Raw genomic sequence first — 19810 nt, 5'->3', positions numbered from 1 at the left:
AATAACGTTAGCTATGCTAATGAACAAATGACACCTGTTAAACTCACCTCAACATGTCTTTTACAGTCTTAACCCACCATGGGCAATAGAAAAGTCACTGTTGCAACAGTGCAGCGAGCAACACTGTCATTATTTTTGACCCCTATCAGGCAGGAGTGCACTTTAGTGTAGTCTGGGGTGATGTACGTTTTATACTTTCTTTTTTTTGGAACACTGTCCCATGCTGCTGCAACTGCAGCTTGATGACCTATGCTTATCAGGGAAAGTGAAGAGGTGATAGACAGGAGCTACAGGGAGGTAGTCATCCCTAAGCTACAGGGGTCAGAAAACTGGGTCACTGTCAAGAGAGGGAAGGGAAATGCCCGGATAGTGGAGAGCACACCTGTGGCTGTCCCCCTCAGCAACAAATATCTTGTTCTGGATGCTGTTGAGGGGGATGACCTGACAGGGGATGCCCATGGTGACCGGGTCTCTGGCACTGAGCCTGGCGCTGTTGTGCAGGAGAGAAGGAGGGAGAAGAGAACTGCGGTAGTCGTAGGGGATTCCATAGTCAGGGGAACAGACAGGAGATTCTGTGAGCCTGACAGAGGTACCCGCATGGTGTGTTGCCTCCCAGGTGCCAGGGTACGGGATGTCTCAGATCGGGTCCTGAATATTTTAAGGGGGGAGGGTGAGCAGCCAGTTGTCTTGGTACATGTTGGTACCAATGACATACATAGGACAAAGGAGGAGGTCCTGAAGAGAGATTTCCAGGAGTTAGGAAGGAAGCTGAGAAGCAGGACCTCCAGGGTAGTAATCTCGGGATTGCTACCTGTGCCACATGCTAGCGAGGGCAAGAATAGTCAGATCAGGCAGATGAATGTGTGGCTGAGAGACTGGTGTAGGGGGCAGGGCTTCAGATTCTCGGATAATTGGGATCTTTTCTGGGGGAAGTATGACCTGTTCAAAAAGGACAGGATACACCTGAACCCGAAGGGGACCAATATCCTGGTGGGAAAGTTTAATAGAGCTGTTAGGGAGGGTTTAAACTAATTTGGCAGGGGGATGGGAAGGGAATGATAGAGCGGAGGAAGAGGAAAACAGAAATAAATCTAAGATAGTGAGCAGTAAAGATGTCAGGAAAGACAGGCAGGTGATGGGACAAATTTGTAGCCACTGGGATGAGTTGTAGTACAATAAAGTTGCAGTGAAATCAAAGCAAAAAGTATCAAATACTGGTCTTAAGGTGTTGTACTTAAATGCATGCAGCATAAGGAATAAAGTGGATGATCTTGTGGTACAGCTACAGATTGGCAGGTATGATATTGTGGCCATCACTGAGACCTGGCTAAAGGACGCATGTCTCTGGGAGCTGAACGTCCAAGGATACACAGTGTATCGGAAGGATAGGAAGGTAGGCAGAGGGGGAGGCATGGCTTTATTGATAAGAAATGATATTAAATCATTAGAAAGACGTGATATAGGATCGGAAGGTGCAGAATCTTTATGCATTGAGCTAAGAAATAGCAGGAGTAAAAGGACCCTGATGGCAGTTACTTATAGGCCTCCAAACAGCTGCAGGGATATGGACTACAAATTACAACTGGAAATAGAAAAGGCTTGTCAGAAGGGCAGTGTTATGATAATTGTGGGGGATTTTAACATGCGAGTAGATTGGGAAAATCAGGTCAGCACTGAATCTCAAGAGAGAGAATTTGTAGAATGTCTGCGAGATGGCTTTTTAGAACAGCTTGTTGTTGAGCCCACTAGGGGATCGGCTGTACTGGATCGGGTATTGTGTAATGAACCGGAGGTGATTAGAGAGATTGAGGTGAAGGAACCCTTAGGAGGCAGTGATCATAACATGATTGAGTTCACTGTGAAATTAGAAAAAGAGAAGCCGAAATCTGATGTGTCGGGGAGTAAAGGAAATTACAGTGGCATGAGAGAGGAACTGGCCAAAGTTGACTGGAAAGGGACACTGGCGGGAAAGACGGCAGAGCAGCAGTGGCTGGAGTTTATGCGAGAAATGAGGAATGTGCAAGACAGGTACATTCCAAAAAAGAAGAAATTTTCGAGTGGAAAAAGGATGCAACCGTGGTTGACAAGAGAAGTCAAAGCCGAAGTTAAAGCAAAGGAGAGGGCATACCAGGAAGCAAAAATTAGTGGGAAGACAGAGGATTGGGAAGTTTTTAAAACCTTACAAAAGGAAACCAAGAAGGTCATTAAGAGAGAAAAGATTAACTATGAAAGGAAGCTAGCAAATAATATCCAAGAGGATACTAAAAGCTTTTTCAAGTATATAAAGAGTAAAAGACAGGTGAGAGTAGATATAGGACCGATAGAAAATGATGCTGGAGAAATTGTAATGGGAGATAAGGAGATGGCAGAGGAACTGAACGAGTATTTTGCATCAGTCTTCACTGAGGAAGACATCAGCAGTATACCGGACACTCAAGGGTGGCAGGGAAGAGAAGTGTGCGCAGTCACAATTACGACAGAGGAAGTACTCAGGAAGCTGAATAGGCTAAAGGTAGATAAATCTCCTGGACCAGATGGAATGCACCCTCGTGTTCTGAAGGAAGTAGCTGTGGAGATTGCGGAGGCATTAGCGATGATCTTTCAAAAGTCGATAGATTCAGGCATGGTTCCGGAAGACTGGAAGATTACAAATGTCACTCCGCTATTTAAGAAGGGGGCAAGGAAGCAAAAAGGAAATTATAGACCTGTTAGCTTGACATCGGTGGTTGGGAAGTTGTTGGAGTCGATTGTCAAGGATGAGGTTACAGAGTACCTGGTGGCATATGACAAGATAGGCAGAACTCAGCATGGATTCCTTAAAGGAAAATCCTGCCTGACAAACCTATTACAATTTTTTAAGGAAATTACCAGTAGGCTAGAGAAGGGAGATGCAGTGGATGTTGTGTATTTGGATTTTCAGAGGGCCTTTGACAAGGTGCCACACATGATTCTACTTAACAAGATAAGAGCCCATGGAATTACGGGAGAGTTACATATGTGGATAGAGCGTTGGCTGATTGGCAGGAAACAGAGAGTGGGAATGAAGGGATCCTATTCTGGTTGGCTGCCGGTTACCAGTGGTGTTCCACGGGGATCAGTGTTGGGGCTGCTTCTTTTTACATTGTACATCAACGATTTGGATTATGGAATAGATGGCTTTGTGGCTAAGTTTGCTGACAATACGAAGATAGGTGGAGGGGCCGGTAGTGCTGAGGAAACGGAGAGTCTGCAGAGAGACTTGGATAGATTGGAAGAATGGGCAGAGAAGTGGCAAATGAAGTACAAATTTGGAAAGTGTATGGTTATGCACTTTGGCAGAAAAAATAAACGGGCAGACTATTATTTAAATGGGGAAAGTATTCAAAGTTCTGAGATGCAACGGGACTTGGGAGTCCTCGTACAGGATACCTTTAAAGTTAACCTCCAGGTTGAGTCAGTAGTGAAGAAGGCGAATGCAATGTTGGCATTCATTTCTAGAGGAATAGAGTATAGGAGCAGGGATGTGATGTTGAGGCTCTATAAGGCGCTGGTGAGACCTCACTTGGAGTACTGTGGGCAGTTTTGGTCTCCTTATTTAAGGAAGAATGTGCTGACATTGGAGAGGGTACAGAGAAGATTCACTAGAACATATGAGGAACGTTTGTCTGCTCTTGGACTGTATTCCTTGGAGTTCAGAAGAATGAGGGGAGACCTCATAGAAACATTTCGAATGTTAAAAGGCATGGACAGAGTGGATGTGGCAAAGTTGTTCCCCATGATGGGGGAGCCTAGTACGAGAGGGCATGACTTAAAGATTGAAGGGCGCCCATTCAGAACAGAAATGCGAAGAAATTTTTTTAGTCAGAGGGTGGTGAATCTATGGAATTTGTTGCCACGGGCAGCAGTGGAGGCCAAGTCATTGGGTGTACTTAAGGCAGAGATTGATAGGTATCTGAATAGCCAGGGCATCAAAGGTTATGGTGAGAAGGCGGGGGAGTGGGACTAAATAGTAGAATGGATCAGCTCATGATAAAACGGTGGAGCAGACTCGATGGGCCGAATGGCCTACTTCTGCTCCTTTGTCTTATGGCGCGCGCGCTCTCTCTCTATCGCTCTCTCGCTCTCGCTCTCACTTGCTTTCTCTCTCACTGTCTCGCGCGTACTCGCTCTCGTGGTCGCTCTCGCGCTCTACCTTGCTTTCTCTTGCTCGCTGTCAAAAAAATTGATTTCCAGGATATTGTATATAATTTGCGGGCATCGGGGAGCCACTATTAATCTCCCAGAACTTTCGGGAGAGGTGGGATGTCTGTGAACCCAGGACAGATCCTCTGAAATGATGCAAAGGAATTTAAAGTTACCTCTGATACCCTGATGAGGACTGGCTCATGGACCTCCAGTTTATTCCATCTGTTGTCAATAATTAGCTCTTTGGTTTTGTTGATATTGAGTCAGAATTTTTTGTTATGGCACCATTCAGCCAGATTTTTAATCTGACTCCTATATGCTGATTCATCACCACCTTTGATTTGGCCAATGACAGTGGTGTCATGGCAAACTTAAATATGAGATTGCAGCTGTGCTTTGCCTCTCAGTCATTAGTATGAAGTGAGTAGAACAAGGGTCTAAGCATACAGCCTTGTAGTGCACCTGTGCTGATGGTAATTGTGGCAGAAATGTCAATCCGAACTGACTGGGGTCTGCATGTGAGGAAATCGAGGATCCAGTTGCACAAGGTGGTATTGAGGCCTAGGTCTTGGAGTTTATTGATTAGTTTTGAGGGGATGATAGTCTTGACTGCTGAGCAGTAGTCAATGAAGCATATCCTGATGTGTGCATTTTCACTGTCCAGATGTTCCAGTGAAATGGCATCTGCTGTCGACCTGTTGTGACAGTTGGCAAATTGAAGTGGATCCAAGCCACTCCTCAGGCAGGAATCGATATGTCTCATCACTGATCTCTCTAACCACTTCTTCACAGTGATTGTCAGTGCAACTGGACTATAGTCATTGAGGCAGGTTACCATGTTTTTCTGGGGCACAGGTGTAATTGAAGCTTACTTGAAGCAGGAAAGTACCACAGATCATCAAAGCAAGAGGTTAAAGATATCAGTGAACACTCCAGCCAGTTGATTTGCGCATGTCTTCAGTATTCGGCCGTGTATCTGGTCTGGGGCAGATGATTTCTGTGGGTTCATCCTCCTGAGGGTGCTTTCACAGGGCCTCCGAGACTTAAAATGCAGGGTTGTTGGGGGGGGGGGGGTGCTGTGGGAGTTTGTGGGTTGCCTCCATGTTTTGTCGGTGAAAGTGAGCATAAAAGGCTTTGAACTCATCTGGGAGTGAAAACTTGTTGTCTCATGTCGCTTGGTTTTACTTTGTAGGAGGTGGTAGCGCCCAAGCCCTGCTACAATTATTGAGCATCCTTCTGTGATTCCAGTTTGGTTCAGAGTTCCCACTTCCCACATGAGATGGCTTTCCGAAGGTCATACCTGGACCTCCTGTATTTTGCTTGGTCACCAAACCTGAATGCCACTGATATGGCCCTCAGCAGATTGCAGATCTCTTAGTTCATTCAGGGCTTCCAGTTGGGGAAGATTCTGTTTGATTTTGTGAGGACACACTCATCACTGACAGCCTTTATAAAGTCTGTGACAACTGTGGTATATTCGTTCAGATACGCTGAGTCTTTAACCATGGCCCAGTCCACTGATTGAGAGCAGTCCTTTACTTCTGGAGCCTTCCTCTTTGGCATCAGCAAAGTGCTTCAGCACTGCATTCCTGCTTTTATTTTAGTACTCACAATGAATGCTAAAATTGCATTTGCCTTCCTCACTACTGACTCAAGCTGCAAGTTGATCTTTAGGGAATTTTGCTCTCAAGTCCCTTTGGAACTCTTATTTCTGAATTCTTAGAAAATGGTCTATATCTTTATTCCTTCTACAAAAAAAATCATGGCGATGTGCTCCCTTACACTCTATTCTATCTGTCACTTTGTTAATTCTCCCTATCTGCCCAAGTCCCACAGACCCTTGCTTCCGTAACGCTACTAGCACCTCCATCTATTCTTTAATCATCTGCAGATTTGGCTGCAAAGTAATTTCTATCATCCAGATCGTGAATGTATAACGTGAAAAGTAGTGGACCCAATGTTGACCTCTGGGGAAACATCACTAGTCACCAACAGCCAACTCAAAAAGGTCCTCTTATTCTCACTTTGTCTTCTACCAGTCAGCCAATCCTCTATCCGTACTAGTATCTTTCCTGTAATTCTACAAGCTCCTTTCTTGTTTAGCAGCCTCATGCTGGCATCTTGTCGAAGGCCTTCTGAAAACTTTAGAAATGTTCCCAAACAAAATGCTGGGCTGAGTCTCTTCATCAGGACTGGTGAAGGGACTCAGTCCTGATGTAGGGTCTTGGCCAGAAACGTTGACTGTACTCTTTTCTATAGATGCTGCCTGGCCTGCTGAGTTCCTCCAGCATTTTGTGTGTGTTGCTTGGATTTCCAGCATCTGCAGATTTTCTCTTGTTTGAAATGTTCCCAAAGCTGCTTTAACAAACTAAATATATCAACTCTGACCCATTTTGTATTCTCAGCTGCTGGAATTAACATTCAGGTTTGTATTTAATGTAATTTTATGTCAAGATGAACAAATATGTGAATTGTGAACTTGACCTGAACTGGAACTGACCAGACCATGAATACTTACTTGCCTTTCTCTGCCGAACCAGACCTGGTTACAGAAAAGAAAAATCTGCACCATTGCTATTGATCATGAATCAGGGTAATAAAAACTGAATTGTGCTGGAGTTGTTTCTTTCAGAATATACCCTTGACTTGAGCTGAATTGGCAACAGTCATATATATCCAGGTTGGGCTTGGGTTGGATAGTCAGGCTATTGTCTACTAAAATTTGAAATCGAGTTTATTTTTATTTATGAATTACCAATTTTATTTTGTTGGTTTTTATGGTCTTGTTGCATCCTCAAATGGGATAAGTTTTTCAATTTGTATGTGAATTAAGAACTTCAGTGTTTAAAGGAAAGCCTGCTTAAATTGAAGTGGAAAAATTCCCCACCTACTCAAAATGTTTGGGGAAAACTAAGTCTTAATGCTAATTGGTCTTGTTTCAAAGTGCATAAGGTTGAAGATTACTGTAAAATTTTGCATACTCCTGTTTTTAAATGATGAGATATAATCTGAGTTTTCTTTTCAAATAATTAGCTCAGTTTGAAAAACACAAATTGATCCAAATCCATTGGATTTTAAGTAGTGCTTCATGCAGGGAAAAATAACCTGACAAACACGGGAGTTGCCACACAGGTAAACTAAATAACTTAATAGTATAATGCTATAACATGATTAAAAGTCTACAATCTCTAAATAATTTCGCAAATATAGTAAAGGGTTTAGTTGTGCCGGTGCACAGGGCTGCTATGGGACTAGAATTGTTGCCGTGTTAACTGTTGAATAGTATTATAAATATGTATTGCAGGCTTTGAAAATGCAATACATTTTGTAAAATCATTCAAAACTTTTGAATATGTTGTGAGAGGCATTGGAATATACAGTACTGTGCAAAAGTCTTAGGTGCATATATAGCTAGGCTGCTTAAGACTTTTGCACAGTACTGTGGCAATTTTATATACTGCACTATACAGCTGCAACAAAAAGAACACATTTCATGACATGAGTGATAAACCTGACTCTGATATGGGTCTCTATTGTGCACTGAGAAGGAAGGGGGTGCAAGGAGAAGGGAAATCATAGTTGGGAAAAGGGGAAATGAGAGGGGAAGGACTGGGAAGTACCAGAGAGACATTCTGTAATGATCAATAAACCAATTGTTTGTAATCAAATGCCCCTGCCTGGTGTTTCAGGGCTGGCTGTGTTTGCACCCATGCCATGCCCCGCTCCTGACGCTCCTCTGCCACCTGTCCCACACCCATCCCAGGGTGCTCCACCTTCGCCATTCCTTACCCCTTTGCTTCTGCCTAAGACTTTTGCATAGTACTGTAGTTGCTAACATATTCAAGCAAAAAAGCAGAATAAAGTTATCCTCTAACACAAGAAACTCTGCAGATGCTGGAAATCCAGCGTAACACAAACAAAATGCTGTAGGAACTCCACAGTACCAATGGAAACAAAAACAGCTGATGTTTTGGGTCAAAATCCTTCATTTATCCTCTCCAGCTTTACTGTCTTGTTTATAACCTTACCATGCAAGCTGTGTTCATTTAGACATTGAACTTTAATTATTACAGGTTATCAATTACAGATCAGTTTTTAACATCTGTTCTTTGCCAATGACTTAATTAAAATGTAATTTTGATTACATTGATCAAACATGTTTTCCCAATTTCTAGCGGGTGCAACCCAATGTTATATCACCTCACTCACCTGGATCCATCCACTTATCACCTGAGTGGGGACCTGAGGAAGTGTCTTAGCCCGAAGCATCGACTCTACTTGTTTACATACATGCAGCCAAATCTGCCAAGTCCTCCAGCGTTTTGTGTGTGTTGTTTTGGATTTCGTGCATCTGCAGACTTTCTTGTGTCTACTGCTTATCACCTGTCAGCTTTTGCTCTACCTCTTCTTCCCCTGCCACTTTCTCCCTTTTTTTCTAGTCATGAAGTGTCTTGCCTTGAAAAGATAACTGTTATTTCCCTCCATAGATCCTGCCTGACCTTCTGACTTCCTCCATATTTTAAGTATCTGCAGTCTTTTGTGTCTTATCATTTTAATTATATTTTGAGGAAAGTTAGGCCTCCTATTGCTGGATTGTTATTCCAATGTTCTTTTTATCCAGCAAAGGATTAAACTGAATTACTTAAATTTCTAGATTCCTCTATTGCTTGAAATAATTCTGTTTTTGGGGATGTGGATCACTTTAGCAATATTCATTTTCATTATTTAGCTATGTCTAGTTTGAGGGGGTATTATTGAGCCTTTCCCTTAAGTTGCAGATTTGCTTCCACAGTGTTGGTAAGTGAGAACTGCAAGATTTATCAATAATGGTGCAATTGATGTGCCACTTTTGAACCCTAATTCTGAGTGGGTGAATGGAAAAGGGGCTTGTTTTACTGTGTTGTTGTGTTGATTGTGTTGCTGAGCATGATAAGCATACTATGTTGGTGCTGGAATGTGTGGTAACACTTGCACATTGCCCCCACATCTTAGGTTATGTTGGTTAATGCAAATGACGCATTTCACTGTATGTTTCGATGTACATGTGATAAGTGAATTTGAATATGAATCTAAAATTAGTGAATTTTTCCTTTTCTGCAGCAGTGATGATTTTTTTTCAATCCTTCCCTTCCCACCACCTCTTAGACTCTTCCTTGCCACATCTATTCCACCATTTGCGGGTGCACCCTTTCTGTATGGTTGCAGTGGTCCAATCACACCAACATTCAGTATTTTGGGGTCTGGTGTTGTGCCTTTAGATGGTGAACACTGCACTGTGGGCCTGAGGAAGTTGATACAGTTGTGTATCGTGTCTTGTGGCAATCACACAGTGTACCTCCAATTTGATGACCTTTAGTGTTGTACCCAACCAGGTGAATGAGTATTCTATCACTCTCCTTACACTCAATAGCAACAGGAACTGTAATTCTCCCTGTATTTATTTAACATTACATCCATGACTGAACTAAAGCTTTGTGTATTCAAAGGTACAGTTGGGATGAAGGGTGAAAATATGGGTACTTAATTCTTTGCTGTTTCTCAGACTTTTTTTTAGTTCTAGAATTGTATGGTTCTGGCAGATTTCAAAGCAAGTGTAAGTAAATATATATTAGATACCACAGTAGATAATTTTATCCATCACTTCAATGATTTTGAGAGAGCATCAGTAAATTAATTAATCAGAAATTTTGGGTACAAATTCCCTTCCAGTGCCTTACCTTGAGTGGATTGGGTCTTATTTCCGCTCTGAGCTTTGCAATCAGAGGCAGAACATCTCCAGCTGTCATTTCTTCACTTGCTCCTGCATAATTAATGTAGTACAACATCCAGCTGAGGAACTGCACTATCTCCCTTGATTCCAGCACTTTTCACTATGGATCAGGGTTCCGTCAGTGCTCTCTAACTCATTCTGCTGCTTTACAACTTCCCTTAATGCCCTCCTACCTTTAGTTAACATTCAGATCATTTGCCCTGCAATTATGTATGTTACGACACTGAAGCATGGGTAAGGTTGTGCATGAATGGAAGCTTTTGCAAATACGAGAGCTGTTCAGTTGGAAAGGGAGCAGCAGTCCTGGTGCATAAGATGTTGACGGGATCTTTAGTCTTCCCTGACTACAGCTGTTTCCATGTCTGTGATGCAAGTTGGCTGGTGCTAAGATGCACCTGAGTATATTTGGGCATCCATGGTGTATCAGACATCTGATCTGGTGGGGAGGCACCAGTTGTACAGAGGGAGAAGCTAAGAATTTTTAACAAAGTTCATTCATGTGTTAGTAATACATGGGAAAGAGCATGCTAAAATTGTGAACATGTGGGAAATTTGATTTGATTTTTCTTATGAAATATTTATATTGTTACTGCTGCATTGTTTCCTCACACAGTAAATTGGTAAATTGGCTTATTATTTTCACATATACAAAGGTACATGGGTAAAGCTGTTTTGCATGACATCCATATAAATCTTTCATTACAACAATGCATTGAGGTACTACAGTGTTACACTTGCAGAGAAAGAGCAGTGCAGGCAGACAATGAAGAGCAGGGCAATGAGGTAGATTGGAAAGTCGAGTCCATCTTATCATACTTGATTACCATTCCTTATTTTTTAACAGCTGGATTAGAAGCTGTCCTTGAGCTTGGTGGTATCTTATTTTAGATTTTAAATGTTGTGGAGGAGAGAGGCTGAGAAATGATGCACTGAGCTGTGTCCATACCTTTGCAATTTCTTGCATTACAGGAAGTGCAGCTGCCATACTGAGCCATGTTGCATCCCGATAGGATGCATCCTATGTTGTAACCAAAAAAATTGGTGAAGGTCAAAGGGGATATGCCAAATTTCTTCAGCTTGAGGAAGTCAAATGCTAAAAATGTACCTTTTGAGTGTTGATAATGATGTGGGAAACACTTAAGTCATTTAATAGTTCAGTTTGTTCCTTGAAGTGTTGTTCTGTTTTGGAAAGTTCTTTAAGAAAATGATGCCTTTATATTGAACATATGTGCCTTTATACATGTACCTTCAGACATGGCATCAAAGGTTACGGGGAGAAGGCCAGGGAGTGGGGCTGAGGATGGGGAAAAAAGATCAGCCATGATTGAATGGTGGAATAGACTCGATGGGACAAATGGCATAACTCTGCTCCTATGTCTTATGGTCTTATGGAAATATTTCTGGAGAATGATGGCAGAAGAGCATTGATATACCAAATATTCTTCAATTGCTTGTGCAGTAACTGGATGGGATTTGGGAGGCACAGAAACATTCTCAACTAAGTCTTACTGTGGCACTGTTGCAATGTTAGTTAATGCTGGACAACGTTTGGGAGAGGAATTCAAAGTTAAAGTTTATGTCAACTATTAGTCTTGACTTAAAGAAAAAGTGCTAATTTCAGAAAGCGTCCTAGCAGGGTGTGATTGCAAAATACATTATCTAACTTTTCAAGGTTTGTAATATGGATGAAAGCAATCTGTTTGTGCATCTTATTTTGAATAGTAACAAACTCTGATCCCATTTGACTTGTGTTACAAAGCTGACACTCCACTGAAAATATGCATAATTTGTAATGCAAGACCACCTATAGTGACACTCTGCTAATTATCTATTATATCTCTTTTTAAAAGTAGTTTAAAACTTGCTTCCTCCTATTTGGTCAGTGCAGCCTTGAAACTCTAAATCGAGTGTGGGTTGGAAAGAATGATCACCTTGCTTATAGAATACAAGGTTTTGGCAAGGGATCAAACAGTTGGCCATTCTTTTTGATTTAAGCAAATTTTGGGAAACGTGTAATGTCTTTAAACACCTTTCGCACTGATTTGTTAAAAGAAACCGCAAAATGCTGCTGCGCAGGTGTTGCAAATGTTGATGGCTAATTGAGGGAAGCAGATGGCTTTAGTCAGTGGCATCAAGCCAAAAGAGCAGGTGCTGGTCATGTGACTGCTGGTTACCAGGGTAATCTTATTGCTCTTGGCGTGCAGATGAAAGGAAAGGGGCCCCAGTGTTCAGCTGTAGTATTGTATAATTTGTGGCCGTTAGAGCGGAAATAAATGCTGGAAATGGAGTCTCATGGCAAGAGAAGCTGATGGCACTGTTTAGTAAATACTCAAATAATTGGTGTGGAAATAGGGCTGAAAATTAAGTGAAATGGATTTTTTTCAGCTTGGTGTATGGTTTAGCATGCCTTTTTATATCTTTTGGTCATTACAACTCGACTACATATTAATAAGATGAATTTGAGTTCTTTGAACGTGGGCATTGTTCCCAGCAGTTAATTATTTTATAAACACTTTGTCTAAGAGGATTCAGACTACTCTAGGACAGTTGTATAGACTGGTGGATCCCAGTTTGCACACTAGCTATGTTTAACAATCAGTACTATTTTTCTATTGACAATGTTAGGTGGTTAACAATGAAGCATGATTAATCAGTTTTTGGGATTCCACTTAAAGTTAACTTCGTCTGTGTGCTAGGGCATACCTGGAAGCTGCATTTACAGTTTATACAATATGCAGCTGCCAGGATATAGACAATAAAATGTTCATATCTGGAATTGCACATTTGCTTGCTTCATTTGTGATTATATCCAATTATAATGGCTGAATTGGGTAATATGGCCTGCACATAATAACTTAGCCTGCCATATAGACTAGTTTGCTTTCGGTTTCATGGTACTTCTCTAAATCATTTGAGCAGAAGAATCAATCTGTTCGCACGGACCAATGAACCCAAAATTTGTTGGCTGTTATTTGTGGCTTGAATAGTAAGGCTGCAACCTATTGAACGACTCCAGGGATATGGGGTTTGTGCAAGAAAGTGATGCTAAAGTTCAAATATCTGCCTTGAGTTTGAGTGGTAGTGCAGGGACAAAAGGCCAATTGACTTACTTTTGTTTTTAGTTTAACAATTTATTATGTTCATAACTTGCCCTTAATTGGTCTGTTTTGGAAAATATTTTCCGGGCAAGTTTCAACTGACTTAAATTCACATGAAGACTTAATCTTTCATCTTAAGCTTAATTATGTTCCAGTGGTTTCAACTGAATCAATTTCATAGAGTTTGACAGTGGAATTATAGAAATAGAACAGTACAGCATGGGAACAGGCCCTTCGGCCCACAATGTTGTGCTAAGCTGAATAAATTAATCAAATGGCTAACTGAACTCATCTTGACTGCCTGCACCAGGGGTCCCCAACCTTATTTTGCACTGCGGACCGGTTTAATATTGACAATGTTCTTGAGGACCGGCCGACTGGAGGGGGTGTTCAAGTAGGGTTAAGCTCACCTCAACATGTCTTTTACAGTTAGTGTTGCCAACTTTCTCACTCCCAAATAAGGGACAAAAGTAGTAGTCAAATCCCAGGACGCTTTACCCCAGGAAAGACTACCATCACCACGAAGCTTTGCACAGGCACCTGTGTGCGCATGTGCGTATGTGCTGATTTTTTTTTCCCACAAATTGATTTTGCCTTCATCTTCCCGGCTATACTGTACATACATTGTTTCTACTTTGTAAAGGGTGTGTATTTATCATGTCATTCCTGCTTTTACTATATGTTAGTGTTATTTGGTATGATTTGTTAGGTTATTTTTTGGGTCTGGGAACGCTCAAAAAATTTTTCCCATATAAATTAATGGTAATTGCTTCTTTGCTTCACGCCATTTCGGCACGAAAGATTTCATAGGAACGCTCTACCTTAGCAGGGGAAATATGGGACAAGGGCGGCCCCATATGGGACAAACCAATTTAGCCCAATATATGGAATGTCCTGCCTAATACGGGACAGTTGGCAACCCTACGTTCAAGTTCAACAGTGCGTGACGGAATGAGGAAAGGTGCAGCTGACTCGTATCGTTTCCTCACGGCCTGATATCAGTCCGCGACCCAGTGGTTGGGGACCACTGGCCTACACAATGACCATATCCTTCCAATTTCCTCATATTCATGTGTCTAACTAAACATCCCTTAAAGTCCCTAATATTTCTTCCTCCACCACCACCCCAGGCAGTGCATTCCAAGCACCCACCACTCTGTGTAGAGAAAAAAGGCAACTTGCCTCTCATATCTCCCTTGAAATTATCTCTTTACCCTCCCCCTCCCCCTCCCCATCTTAAATGCATACCCTCTTGTATTAGACTTTCAACCCTGGGAAAAATATGCTGTCTGTCTACTCTCTCTCATAATCTTTTAAACATCTCTTCGATCTCCCCTCAGCTTCCGCCAAGGGATTATATATCCTTCGGTCATATTTTAACTACAACACTGTAACAATGTTTTCATTTTGAGTTCCTTCATATTAGATTTTCTGTTTTTGCAATGTTTATGGGCTGATATGAAAACTGGTTTCTGAAGCAAGGTCTTCAAAGGTAAAGTCAAGGGTGCTTGATATTAATTAGAGCCACTAAATTTCTCTAAAAGAAATGTGCTCTATAAATAGATATTATTAACTGTCTCAACATCTCTATAGGATTTTTCAAGTCAGAATCAGATCTTTTATCACTGACTAATAACATTAAATGTGTTTTGCAGCAGTAGTGCAGTGCAAAGACACTAATTTACTATAAATTTAAAAAATAAAGGTGCGAAGGAAGGAGGTGGTGTTCAGGGACCATTCAGCAATCTGATAGAAAATGGAAAGAAGCTGTTCCTGAATCATTGTATGGATCTTCAGGCTCCTGCATAATCTCCACAATAGTAGTAATGAGATGAGTGTGTTTTCTGGATGGTGAGGATCACTGATGGAAAGCACCAGCTTGAAGTCATAGTCATACTTTATGGATCCCGAGGGAAATTGGTTTTCGTTACAGTTGCACCAACCAAGAATAGAGTATAAATGTAGCAATATAAAACCATAAATAATTAAATAGTAATATGTAAATTATGCCAGGAAATAAGTCCAGGACCAGCCTATTGGCGCAAGGTGTCTGACCCTCCAAGGGAGAAAGCACTGTCTCTTGAAGCTGTCTGGTTCATATTTGAGTATTACATGAAGAAATAGTTCCTGCATTTGAATACTGAGAGAACTGAAGGAATCCCTTTCATATTGTTTGGAACCTCGTGTTGCTGTTTGACTCTCGGCTAAGCTCCGTTACCATATGTTCTGTCTCTCGGCCGCCTGCCAGTTTACTGTAACATTGCCGATTCTGCACTCTCCCATTGGATTGTCACTGACAATGTCTAAGCATGACTTTTCCATTCTCACTTCCTGATATCCCACTTTACATACATCCATCTATTATTTCCTCAGTATCCGACACATTAATCTCCCCTACTGTCTGCACTTTAATACCTGCCCTGGTTTCCGCTGGCAGTAGCTCCATTGTAAATGGTCATGTTTTTATATTCCTTTATCTTGCTGCATCTAGCTTTGCCTGAAACCCAGCGAAATGCCTTTCCTTCTAAATTTTGACTTTTTGTGAATCTACTTTTTGTTGTGCCATTGACAGAGATGTGCCTTTGTTTGCCTGGCTCCTCAACTGTGTAATTCCTCTCTAAGCCTCCAGCAGAGTTCACCTGGCCCGCAAACACTTATTTACATTAATCACATATTACTGTCCTAGCTTCTCATCCGTTCTCCCCAATCCTATCACTCATCTACACTCTTGGGACATTTTTTGATGGATATTTAACTACCGATCTGCATGTCTGCGGGATGTGGGAGGAAATCTGAGCACTCAGCGGAAATGGGGACAATGTGTAAACTACACAGGTCAGGATTGAACCCCAGTCACTGGAGTTGTGATTTCATGGCCTAGAGTTGATTTGAGGGCACCATGTACAATATGCTATTCAGGGCTAAAAGAAATATTTTTCCAAAGGAATCTATTGAGCTGAAGGGAAAGTTTGATCAGAATTTAATGCCATCTCCTTCATTATATCTTCTTTGCTTTTGTATTTCATCTTCAGCATGCTTTATTACTTTAATAAAATTATTTAATTATTTTAATGGAAATTGCATTTTAGTCAAAATTGGTATGTTGCCATTGTGCCTGAAAGTGGCCTTGACATGAATATTCCAATGTAGAGAATAGCTATGTGATCTCATTCGGTAAGTTTACAAAATCTGTGTAATTAACCATTGTATCTTCCCTTTCCAACCCGTCACCCAGTTTCTTTCCTCTTCCCCACCTGGCACCATCTGCCTACCCCCACGTACTTACTCCATGGGGTCTCCTATCCCTTTCCCTACTGGTTCCATCTGCCCTTTATTCCTCCCTTATTTGGTTCCTCATCACTAGCAGAATTCACAGCCAATTTTTCGCCTCCACTTCTTACCTTCTAGCCTCTGTCTTTATCTCCCTTCACCTAACTCCAGCTGCCTTTTTGCAACTATTGCTTGTCCGTCCTTGCATTATTCCTCTCCTCCCCCCTTTATGGTAGCTATCTTTCCATCTATTCTCTGTCCTAATGCTAGTTATTTCTCTGCCTCAGATGCTATGCTGCCTGTTTTATTTTCCCCTGTCATTACAATTACTTGTATTTTTTCAGGAGGTGTGTCACTGAAGTAGGGTGGTGCTGCCACAACCTTAAATCACTGCAGTCTTTCAGATGTTGGGTAGGGAGTTTCAGGTATTAGACCCAGCCATGATGGGGCAGCAATATATTTCCAGGTTGGAATCATCTATGATTTGGGGATCCTTCTAGTGTTTCCTTGTGCTTCATGGTGATGGAAGTTCTCTATTTCATCTAGGAGACTAGATAAGTAACTAGTTTGAGATGTCGGGAGGTGAGTCACCTGCCCAAGGTAACTAGCCTCTGACCCACTTTAGCAATCTCTTACATCGTTTAGTTATGTTCCTGGTCAGTGGTGGTCTTGACAATGTTGATAGCAAAGTCACAGAATTGGTAGTGTTCTAGATGGTCATTGGTGTACACTTTTGAAGTGAAAAATATCAGCCCATACTCGCAGGTTCTCATTTTCTTTGTATGCAACAATGAACTTTTTCTTGAAGAATTGAATTAACTTTATTACTTATATCTTTCAAATGAGTAAAAATCTTTACGTTATGTCTCTGTCTAAATGTGCAATGTGCAATTTATAGTAATTTATAATAGATATTATATACAACAGGATAGTCAGTATAACATAGAAATACAGTTGTGTCAGCATGGATTAATCAGTCTGATGGCCTGGTAGAAGAAGCTGTCCCGGAGCCTGTAGGTCCTGGGTTTTATGCTGCGGTACTGCTTCCTGGATGATAGCAGCTGGAACAGTTTGTGGTTGGGGTGACTTGGGTCCCCAATGATCCTTTGGACCTTTTTTACACACCTGTTTTTGTAAATATCTTGAATAGTGGGAAGTTCACATCCACAGATGTGCTGGGCTGTCTGCACCACTCTCTGCAGAGTCCTGTGATTGAGAGAAGCACAGTTCCCATACCAGGCAGTGATGCAACCAATCAGGATGTCTCAATTGTGGCGGCCCCTACCAAAACTTCTTCAACCGTCTGGGGTGAAAGAGGTGCTGTTGTGCCTTTTTCACCTCACAGCCAGTACGTACAGACCACGTGAGATCCTCAGTGATGTGGATGCCGAGGAACTTAAAGCTGTTCACCCTCTCAACCCCAGATCCATTGATGTCAATAGGGGCTAGCCTGTCTCCATTCCTCTTGTAGTTCACAACCAGTTCCTTTGTTCTTGTGACATTGAGGGAGAAGTTGTTTTCTTGACACTACTGTGTCAGTTGCAAATAGATTTCAATATGGTCAGGTCATCAGAACATTCCTCATCTCTTCCATCAGACAGCAGGAAGGTCACAGGCCACTACACTGAGCAACTTGTTTCGTGATATTCAGAGGTCAGGATGATTAATTACATCTACAATTTCACCCATTGGACTATTTTTCCCCTTGATGTACATTGACCAGTGCCAGACTTGGTCAGATGCTGTTCCTATTTTTGGGACAATGAGGTTAGCTGTACATTTTTGTACATTTGTGAATATTTATAAAAATGAGGTTGAATAGTCCAAATATTGACAGATCCAACTAGAAATTTTAATAGTAAACTCAATGTGAAAATCCAAGAATATAGAAGCTCTCTAGGTTACAAATGACGAGACTTGTGGAAAACTGACTTTATGCAAATTCTCCCTTGCGTTTTGAAGCAATTGTTTAGATAGTAATATTAAAATGTTTCGTGGTTACAGAAATAGAGCCATACAATTTAAGTTCCAATGGAAAACTGCAAAGAAAGTGGCTTGCGAATAGTTATAGCAAACAAAATTCTTGAATGACTTGGGGACTCGCCCTGTAATAACTTGCACTTCACCTCAGGAATTTGGTTCCTCAATCATGTTTAGAACAAGGCTTTTATGTTGCTTGGAACTGAATGGTACCAGAAGGTAACCAATCTGACACAATGTTAACTTAGATCACTTAAAGTAAAATCCTTTTTAAGATGATTGCAGGCCCTGGATTTGGAGGGAGATAATGTGAAGAGATTTAAAGAGAAAAATATTTTCCTCCATTCTGTTTTTCAGCATGTTGCCCTTTGGAAACTTCAGTAAAATTCCAATAATCCACAATACTACTATTCAGAAAATCTTTTGGCATCTGCCTCACCTACTCTGTTTAGTGTGCTCCATTTAAATTCACTGGGATCTCCGGATAAAACCTAACATTACAGAAAAGCTGTCAGTCCAAGATACTAGATTATTGTTGTACTTCCATATTTTTCCTGATGTTTCAAGGCTTGAATTGATGATTAACTATTTAAATTCATCTGCTAAAACCATCCATAATCTTGTTTCTTTTCAACATGAGACAAACATGTTACCCAGCTGGCCTCCATCATTCTACTCTGTAAATATGATGTCACCCAGAGCTGCTGACTTATTCAAAATTAAGTTTGTTGACCCATTATCCCTGTGTTATGTTCTTGATAAAGGCTTGGTTCCTGGTAAAGCTTGAATTGAACACATCTTTGTTTTTGTGTCGCTCTTGTTTTATGGTCTTGCCCCCTTACTATTTCTATAATTTTCCCCAGCCCTTTCACCTTCAAGGTAAATTTTAAAACTCCGCTAATGGTAGCTTCCACTTCCTACACATCTCCATGCTAAAAAAAACCCTTGCTGTCTCTGTCTCCTTTTGTGTGCAATCGTTTAAAATCTACCTCTTCGGTCAAGCTTTCAGTGAACTGTCTTAATGTGTCTGTACTTGTCTTGACACCAGCTGTATTTGAAAAAGAAATTTCTCTGCTGTTTTACAGCTGTTTTATAAATGGAAATTATTTTTAGGTTGGTTGAAATTGGGTGAAATCAACTTGAGAGGCCAGAATTATTTGTATTAAAAATTAGTTTATAGATGAGAGCAAAAATTATATAAGCTGTTTTTGCATTCTATTAAATAAATTCTCATTGATTTAAATACTTTTAGGCTGTTCTGTTCAGCGTTCATTTCTCCACAAGAAAATTCAACTACAATTAGGTTATTCATCCGTCCAAGATTTTTATTCAAGGGCCAGTTATCACATTGATGTGTCCGATATTGTTTCACACTAGTGAAAAGCCCCAACCCTCCTTGATTGTGGTGGGAACCAAGCAATGGTAATGTTTTGAACATCAAAGCTAATTGATTTCTCTTACGGGAGATGATTATTTTCCATTTTATGTCTGTTATGCAGGTTTTTGTTTGCGTGTTGTGAAACTTCAT

The 19810-nt window shown here is 41.1% G+C and overlaps 1 protein-coding gene across 6 annotated transcripts in view; it reads left to right on the top strand.

Moving 5' to 3' along the window:
- Positions 1-19810, top strand: part of chd7 (chromodomain helicase DNA binding protein 7) — a 232204-nt gene that overhangs the window by 90828 nt on the left and 121566 nt on the right. The gene's annotated exons all lie outside the window — the stretch shown is intronic.

Source organism: Mobula birostris, chromosome 1, assembly GCF_030028105.1.
Source record: "Mobula birostris isolate sMobBir1 chromosome 1, sMobBir1.hap1, whole genome shotgun sequence".
In the NCBI taxonomy this organism is placed as follows: Eukaryota; Metazoa; Chordata; class Chondrichthyes; order Myliobatiformes; family Myliobatidae; genus Mobula; species Mobula birostris.
This window is presented reverse-complemented; position numbering and strand designations above follow the sequence as displayed.